General features: G+C 41.0%; 1 long non-coding RNA gene across 1 annotated transcript; it reads right to left on the bottom strand.

Annotated features, from left to right (window-relative positions):
- Nucleotides 1–699: 699 nt before the first annotated feature.
- Nucleotides 700–8,083, bottom strand: LOC133388842 (uncharacterized). The gene is made up of 2 exons (XR_009763951.1): nucleotides 7,860–8,083; nucleotides 700–2,328 (listed from the first exon to the last, which is right to left on the bottom strand). It is a non-coding gene; the product is annotated as an uncharacterized LOC133388842 (long non-coding RNA).
- Nucleotides 8,084–8,577: the final 494 nt, after the last annotated feature.

The following is an 8,577-nucleotide window of genomic DNA, read 5'->3' as shown; positions in this document are numbered from 1 at the left end:
AGGGGGGCACGTGAAGAAGCACTATCACCTGCTACTGAAAAATGACAGGAGCAGGGTCCAGTAAAAGTTGGCACCCTGATCATATTAAGTCCTACCTGCCAAGAAGGTTTGGTCCACATACTTTTATGGCTCAACAAATACCCAAACCAAAACATCAGGGTTAGATGCTGCCATCTGGCAGAGTCAGTGGCCCTCTTCAGGTGGTTGGAGTGAAGGCATCCCAACCTAACAAGGGGAGAGTCTCACATGCAAGCCCTGCCCACTGTTTCCCTGTATGTGCCACTACAAACCTTCCCACACTGAGCATGGGGGGGGGGGCTAAAGAGGAATTCTAAGTACATTTTGTGAATGCGCCTAGAACTCTCCTCACAGAGAAGGGAGATGCTAAGTACATTCAGCTGAACACAATTAGAATCCTCTCAGTAGGGATGGCAAAGAAATTTGATTCAGTTTGCATCTAAAGCCGAAATTATCAAATTTGCACTTTCTGAAATAATATGAGAACCAAATCCTTCAAAATTTACACTTAGCCAATATATGGGGAAAGTGTGCATAAATATGAATATATTGGTAAAATAACATACAAAAGTGCATTATATTGGGGGAAATTGTTTTGTAAAAATGCATATGCAAAGTGGCATACAAAATGTGCTTATTAATAAAATTAGTACCAACATGCTGAAACATTATGAGGATTTCTTTTAAAAAAAAAGCAAATTGCTGCAGAAATGAGGAAAACTGAATTCAAGACTGGAAAAATTAGAAACTGAGAAATTTGCCAGACCCCTCCATCCCCACTTCTTGTGCCCGGGGGGGGGGGAGTCTTACAAATTTACAGTGAACAGCAGGCTCCCCTGTAGTCCAGGGTACACTTGACAGAAACTCCACCCATGGGACATGTGGTTGTGTCATATTGGGAGGAGCTTTCAGCCTAATGTGGATGCTGTTGTGGTTCCCCATGTGTGGTGTGTTGTACAGTTTCTGCAGCAACTGTTAGTCTGGAGCCACAGCAGCCAGCCTCTGCTGAAAAATGGATGGCAAATGGCGTATGCCATTTTGTGAACAGAACTAGAGGATATCATGTTGCTTTGGTTGGAAAAGTTAACGTCAGGAATGGAGTACAAATTCATTTGGTTAGGATTTTAGAGGGGAAACTAACTTGCTCTTTCTAAAACAATATGTAAACCAAAACACAGTTATCCTTCAAAAGCAGCATTTCTCTGAATTTTTTAATGTGGTTCTCCAACAAAAAGAATATGTACAAAAATGTGTATGTTGGGGAAAGTGTGTATAAAAATGCATATATTAGTAAAATAATATAAAATGCATTATATTAAGGAAAACTGCTTGCAGAAAGGTGTGGATCAGGCAAAATTGTATATAAAAACGTGTATATTTGGAGAAATTTGCACTAAAAACCTGACAAATTTTAATGCAGACTTTTTTTAAAAAAAAATGCAAACTGATACAGAAACTTGGAGAACTGTTGGGAAAATGAAAAAGTGAGAGAAACAAAATTTGACAGATTTGTCCATCCCTATATGACATACAGAAATAATTGATCACATGTGAATAAAATAACCTGAATTTGTATATCTGTTTTTAGTATACAAAGCAGAAAGGTGAAGGAAGCCTAGCAAAACTTAAACTGGCTTTACATTTAATTAATCTTTCAAGTTCGTTGTAGATTCCTTCTAATATTTTTTACATTTTTACATTTGTACACCTCGGGGTGATCAATGAAAGTGGCTTTATTGTTAGCAGGGATTGCATCAAATATGGATTTCGTTTCCTTGTACTATTTAAAACAGATTTTGTCTTTGGAGATCTTATCCCCCTCTTTGTGTTTCAAATGCTTGCACATGCACAGAACTGACTCAGCAGCTGATCAATACTTTTGCAGTTCTCCGTTCTGTACACTTACTGATGGGGACACAGGTGGGGAATTATTCAAGTGAAAGTTACAAGAAGAAAATTAGTCAAGGTAGTTGTCATGGCTTATAAAAATGGAATAACTTTTAAGCCTAAAGCAAGCACATTGATTTGCATACTGCGCGCAGCTGAGGTGCGTTACAACTTGCACAAAGTGGAAAACATCTTTCCATTATGAAGTTCTACTACACACATACACAAATCATTTCTGGTTTTCTGTTTCACACATTCTGTGCTAGAGATCCATCTGAGCGGGGTTTTCTTCACTGTCTTCAAGAGGGAATCCAATCACACTGGGTGTGGCTGGATAAATTGCAGGAATTTACACTGTATGTTGAGATCCATGAAACATCCCTGCAGTTGGAGTCAGAAGGGCAGTGCTAGTAGAGCATGAACCTGGGACACAAAAGCAGAGCTTGGAAGAAAAGTAATAAATTACAGTTACATGGCCCACAATTACATTTCAGTTACTTTTTTAAAAAAATTGCCTACAAGGTGCTGGCCTTGGCTGCTGCACATCTAAGTAGCCTAAAACAACATTAAAAATAAGCACACCCACACAGAAGGTAGTAGAATAATTCTTTTTATCTAACATTAACAGAAAGGCGTAACAGAATCTCACATACCCCCACCCCACCCCCAGCAATGATGACACTCCAACACACATATAATTCACTTGAAATCAAATTTTACACTTGAAATGCTGCTTTTACAATACATTTCTGTTATGTCTCAAAAGAACAGGATACTCAAAGAGCAGTTCAGACAAGGAATGTCTTTCTACATATTAGGTTGCCATCAGTACTGAACAGATGTTCTACTGCGGTGCTTGAAGGCAAGCCTGTGTTGTGCTGCAAAAAACAACGCAGCACTAAACACTTTCAACTAAAACACATTTTGATCAAAATGGCAATCCCCTATCATCAAAGAAAAATGCAAAGTTTAGTACTTTACTAGTTGCCTTTGTAATTTTTTTTGTCAACAGTATAGCTCTGAGGTAACTTAATCCTGTACATACTTACCAGGAAGTAAGTCCCATTGAACTCATTGCGTAGACATGTATGCACAATTGAACTGTCAGAAGCAGAACTTAAGAGACGTAACGTAGGTAAACAGAAAATGCACATATCAAAAGTAATCCACCAGCATAAACATTATCCCTTCTCCTGCAATTAAAAATGTGGTCTTGCCCAGCATATAGTGAAACTATAGAATTTACTACCACAAGAAGCAGTGATGGGCACCAACTTGGATGGCTTTAAAAGAGGATTAGACAAATTCATGGAGGATAAAGCTATCAGCGGCACCTAGCAATGATGGCTATGTTCTACTTCCACTGTCAGAGACAGTATGCTTCTGAATATCAGTTGCTGGAAATAAAAGTGAGGAGAGTGCTGCTTGTGCACTAAGGTCCTGCTTATGGGCTTCCCTTTAGGGCATCTGATTGGCCACTGTGAGAACAGGATGCTGGACTAGATGGGGCACTGGTTGGATCCAGCAGGTTCGTCTTATGTTCTTGTATGTATTGCAACAAACAATGAAGGTACTTGTGGGGCCTTACAGATCAGGGATACCCAACGTGGTGCCCTCCAGATGTACGACTACAATTTCCATCATCCCTGATAATTGGTTATGTTGTCACGATGCTGAAGTTGGTTCCTAGTTCCCAGTTCCTTATTTGCTTGAAAGTTAAAAACACTAAAAAAACTAGTAAAGGTCACAGCTACTGCAACTCCAGAGGAAAGTTAACATGTCTCTGAACCCCAGAATATATGTTGGGGTACCCCATATCATATATCGCTGTGATCCGGGGACTCTCCCCGTCAAAAATAAAAAATTTATTCAGTCAAAATTATCAGGCTTGTAAAATGCTCATAAATGCATAATGATGTCATAAAACCATTAAAAATAAGTAACTGAGGGTGCCCACCCCAAAATCTGCCCTGGGCTGGGGCATACCATACACCCCAGGAAAGAGGAGGGTGTCCTCTACGAGATGCCAGTATGTCCCGCCTGGCCCACAACTTTTGCTGGGTGCAGGGCAGGGATAAGGACATCTATGCAGAACCAAAATGGACAAAAAGATGCAGGAAAAAAATTAGAAACTGAGGGTGCCCACCCCACAATCTGCTCTGGGCCAGGGCAAATCATACACCCAAGGGAAGGGGAAGATATCTTCTACAATATGCCAATGCTTCCCACCTGGCCTAGAGTTTCTGTTGGATTCAGGGCATGTATAAGGGCATCTATGCACAACCAAAGAGACAAAAAGCAAAGAAAAGAATAAATATCCGGGGGTGTTCACCACAAAATCTTCTCTGGGCCAAGACAAATCAGACACCCCAGAAATGATAGTGTGTCCTCTATGCTATGCCAGTGCTTACGGTCAGTGCTTATGATCTACGTGGATTTTTAACAATTTTGTATTGGTCTTCCCTGTTACTTACTTTGTTATAGCTCAATTATTATTTTTTAAAGCCATCGATGTTGGTGACAGGAGGACTCGTGGCAGGGTTAACAAACAATGATTTCCTGAAGAAGATGTAATTTCATAGATAACACTCCAAAGTATGCATGGATGGCATCTCATAGAACACACTCTCCTAGATGCATGGAAATATATCTGGTGCCCCAAATCATCTTTTAGGATGGGCACTCCAGTTTCTTGTTTTCTTTCCTCTACATATTTTTCTAATACATATATGCCCTTGTCTGTACCATACATACAAAAGAAGCTCTGAACTGGGTGGGAACCCTGTCCTGCATGCATGGATGTATGACCTGTAGTGCCCAAAACAAGTTCTGGGGTGGGAACCCACAGTTCCTTATATACTATTTATTATTCGATTTATTAGTCGCCCATCTGGCAGGAAACCCAGGCACTCTGAGCGACGTACAAAATAAAGGCATATAAACATCAAACATAAAAGTATATAAACATCAAAAAAACAAGCAATAAAACTAAACAACAAAGTAGAAGCTATCCCCCAACCCACACGGCCCAACCCAAAGATCAGAAAGTCCTCCTAAAGAAGCTGCGTTTGAAGGCTGGAGGGTGGGGCAAGGCAGGTGGAAAAAGCCTCCCCTGATGGCAACAGAGTCTCTCTCCCCTCATAGTCCTTCTCCTGAGGCAGCTCCCTTTTGAAGGCTGGAGGGTGGGGCAAGGCAGGTTCTACATTGCTTGTTGTGCGTAGATGTACATACCCGTTTCGTGTGTCCATAAGAAAATCCATTCCAGGCAGGATGCAGCGGCATCCCATTAAGGACACTCTCTCCTTTGCCCAGGTGAATGATGTTTCATGACCCACAGCAGATTTTGGAGTGGTCACACCAAATTACATATTTTCCTCTATTTACTCTTCATTTTAGTTCTGCCCAGATGACCTTATGAGTGCCCTGCACCCAGCAGAAACTATAAAACAGGTGGGAAGTACTGGCATCTTGTAGAGGCCACCCTCCCCCTTCCTGGGATGTATGATTTGTCCTAGCAGCAGGGGTATAGTTGTCCAGGGGCTCAGGGAGTCCTAGACCCCTTACTTTTTTAGAAGCAGGGTCCCTATGTCTCCAGTATCATATGAGCTGATCAGCATGAAAGGGGAGTGTGCTAGCCACTGAGAAGATTCTTTTAATATGCTTCCTTGTCCTTTCCTGCTGATCGGAGCCAATCAGAGTGAAAGGAGGTGAGTCACCCACTGAGAAGACTCTTTTCAGTAGCTAATACTCTCCCCTTTCATACTGATAATCTCCTAGGGACATCAATTGTGGGAGAAGGCATTAACAAGGACCTCATTCTAAACCCAGGAGCAAAAAACAGGGGGGAAGGGGGTCTGGCTTTGGCTGCGACTATCATGAAGGGACCCTGCACTTCTAAATTTGCCACTGCACTGCTGCCTGGCACAGTGCAGATTTGTGGGTGGGCACCCCCAGTTTCTTATTGTTTTCAGCATATTTTTGTCACTTTGGGCTGTGCATAGATGCCCTTATCCCTGCCCTTTACCCAGCAAAAGCTCTGGGCCAGGTGGGACACACTGGCATCTCGTAGAGGACACCCTCCCCTTCCCTGGGGTGTATGAGTTGTCCTGGCCCTGAACAGACTGTGGGATGGGCACACCCAGTTACTTATTTTTTATGATTTTATGACATCATTATGCATTTATGAGCATTTCAGAAGCTTGATACTTTTGATTGCATAAATTTGTTATTCTTGATGGGAAGAGTCCCCGGATCACAGCAATATATGATACGGAGTACTCCAACATATATTCTGGGGTTCAGATACATGTTAACTTTCCTGTGGAGTTGTTGTAGCTGTGAACTTGTCTTTTTTAGTGTTTTTAACTTTCAAACAAATAAGGAACTAGGAACCAACTTCAGCATTGTTATGTTATCTGAGACTAATGGGAGTTTTAGTCCAACAACATCTGGAGGGCACTATCTTGAAGACCCAATTAGATTAACACAACTCCCTTCCCACCTACCCATCTGTTTCAAACACATCCAGAAAAGTATGTCTCTTAAATTCTATGTCTGACAGTGCGTTCATTTCAGAGGTAAAAATTAATCTGCAATCCTATATACTTATCCATTTAACTCAATGAGGCTTAATTTGGAGTAGACATATATAGGACTGGACTCCACCAGAATACATTTCAGCATTTCAGGGGCTATACTTTATTAATGCTATACCAGCTACAACTACCAACTGCCACTTATGTACATATATTGTCTCAGCCTAAGCTACCTCACAGGGTTGTTGCAAAGATAAATGGGGGAGGGAATTGCAATGGTCATGGCATTCACAAATCAAAATAAATCTGGGGAGGGGCACACACAAGTGATAAGATGTCTGACAGATAGAATGTTAACAGGTGAAGCTTTCCCCATAATTGTATTTGCATACAAAAAAGGCTTACTCCGTTTAATTTCTACCAGCCCCACAGCTGTCCATAAGAGCCCGATCTCCTGCAATGCAACCCCTAAACCATGCAAAGAACTCAAGTAAGAAAACCAGCAACCAAAGAATTTGGGTGATTTTTTTTAAAAAAAGAACATCTGTAACAGTATGAAATACGACATTTTCAGGCAAAAGGAAGTTATGAGAAAGTAGACATAAAACTCACACACAAAGCCTTGACAAAGAGTGACAAAAATACTCAACATGAGCATTTTCACATTTTAAATTTTTACTCATCATTGCATAATACATGTCTACTCAGAAGTAAGCTTTATTGGGCTCAATGGGACTTACTCCCAGGTAAATGTGTACACAATACACATGTGGCTGGGAGTAAGTCCCATTAAACCCAATGGGACTTACTTCTGAGTAGACAAGTACTGGATTGCAGGTTAGTCCTTGTATTACATGCATCAAATTTTACTTGCCTTAACCAGATTGATGCATCTGTGTACTATGAAGAGCCATATTTTTTCTCTCCCCCCCCCAAATTGGTACAGCTGCAACCAGACCTTATCTTGCCTAATTATATCGTATATCCAATTTGATTTACCTGGGAGTAAGCTCCATTAAACATAAAGAGACTTACTTCTGAGTAGACTCATATATATTGTACGGTAAGTCAGCTACACAATTATTTTTAACAAGTGCTCGGACAAGTGCATGTTTGAAACTCTTTGCATTTGCCATGAGGAGGAGGATTTGCACAAAAGAGCTTCCAGGAAATATTTCCCTCACAAGATGAAGATGCATCCTACTTGTTAGGAAGAACTGGAAGCAGCAGCTCTTTAGGACCCTGGCCGCTTGCTGCTGCAATTTCTGCCTGCTCATCACTCACCCTGAAGCCATGGTTTTTAGTCTCTCTCTGCTGGTAAGAGAGGAGAGATGAGGAGAGAGGAGAGGTGAGGGGGGAGGGAGAAAAGCAGAGGCCACCTCAAGCTTTGCACACCACACACACATTGTTGTTTCTCACCTCTGCAGCTAGTTCTTTATGTCCATTTTCTGCTGCCTCCTTGTCCTCCAGCTCTTTTCTTCCTCCACTCCTGTCCATTTTTAAACAACTGTTTTCTCCACCCCATCTCATTATCCACCTCCTCCCTCAAGCACAAGGGAAGAACAATGCTGCACAGAAGCCCAATTTGAAGCACATGATATTTATCCTCCAATCAGAGGAGCAAAAAATTTCCCCTGCTCCCCTCACCGAATAACACCCAAAAGTAACTCTGGAAATGTTACAGTTACAGCTCAAAGGTAATGAAGTTACTACTCGTTCTATTACCAGCAAAATGTAAAGAAGTTACCCACTCATTACTCAAAAAAGCAATAAATTACAAGTAACTCATTATTTGTATCAAGTTCCAAGCTCTGCACAAAAGAATAGTTATTTCCAACCAGAAGACTTGCTGTACAATCTCAGTAAGGTTTGTTTGCTACTTCGGTTACTGCTTTTATGTGCTACTTCAGAATTATTACAAATCATTCAGTGTGAAATGTGAAATGTAATTTTCAGGGGTTTTTTTATTCTTATTATTTCATTCAAGTTTGCAATTACCTTTTGAAAGCAGGAGATGTTCTGAGAATACAGATAGTTTTGCCCCAAGACTATCTCATGAGCCTGTGACTGAGCTGGGACATGAACTCCAATCTCATGTGTCCAACTGTTGTTTTTACTACAAAGAAAAAAATTACCT

Source organism: Rhineura floridana, chromosome 7, assembly GCF_030035675.1.
Source record: "Rhineura floridana isolate rRhiFlo1 chromosome 7, rRhiFlo1.hap2, whole genome shotgun sequence".
Lineage (NCBI taxonomy): Eukaryota > Metazoa > Chordata > Lepidosauria > Squamata > Rhineuridae > Rhineura > Rhineura floridana.
Note: the sequence above shows the minus strand (reverse complement) of the source record. Positions and strands in the feature narration are given on the sequence as shown.